We start from the raw sequence: 905 nt of genomic DNA, 5'->3' as shown, positions 1-905 counted from the left end.
ATCTTAACCCTTGACTTGGTGTTGTCAGCACCACACTCACCCAATGAGCTAACCGGCCATCTCTATATGGGATCCGAACCCATGGCCTTGGTGTTATCAGCACCTCACTCTCCCGAGAGCCACGGGCCGGCCCCGATGCCACCTTTTTCAGCACAAGGCATCCAAGCTTGCTCCCAAGGAGAAGAGGCAGTGGAGGGTTGTGAGATTTTTGTGGATCAGTTTTGGAAATGCTATAGATTACTTTCACCCACATACCATGCCCAACATAAAGTCACCTGGTGCCAACCTAATGACAAAGGGATGGAAAATATACATCCATCCTCTGTATGCTCAGGAGGGAAAAAGAATGGGTTGAATGACCGCATCACTTTGACACAATATCACATACCATGTACCGGGCTAGGCTTAGAGGGTGGGAATGAAGATGACCCTGACCTCAGAGGACTCATAGCTTAAAGAAGGACTCAAAAAAGTAAATGAATATTGGTAGCAACATAATTAGAAATCCTAAATGTTCCTCTGTTGCCTGCTGGTGAGTATGCAGTGCCTATTTTAAAACTGTTTAAAGTGTTTTCAGAGCAACATATATATGTTGACTTNTTTGTTTTCGTGGAGACTAGCTGACCTGCCAAATTGCTGCTGGGAGCCTTACAAGAAATTCCTTTATTTTTCCAGCAATTATGGAGTTCCTATGTACATTAGTCTGTATATGCTAACTGCTATAATAAACAATGCAGGGGATTGATTGAATGAAGGTTTATTTCTTGCTCACGTCATGGTCCAATGTAGGTTAGCAGTGGGTAAGGCTGTGTGGGTTGGGGAGGGCAGCCCCACGCAGTCATTCAGGAACCAATGCTTCTTCTATCTTGTGATGCCACCTTTTTCTTTTTTTTTTTTAAGATGAC

The sequence above is a fragment of the Galeopterus variegatus genome, unplaced genomic scaffold, assembly GCF_000696425.1.
Source record: "Galeopterus variegatus unplaced genomic scaffold, G_variegatus-3.0.2 Scaffold372, whole genome shotgun sequence".
Classification (NCBI taxonomy): Eukaryota; Metazoa; Chordata; class Mammalia; order Dermoptera; family Cynocephalidae; genus Galeopterus; species Galeopterus variegatus.
The sequence above is the reverse complement of the archived record's forward strand: the minus strand, read 5'-3'. Positions refer to the sequence as shown.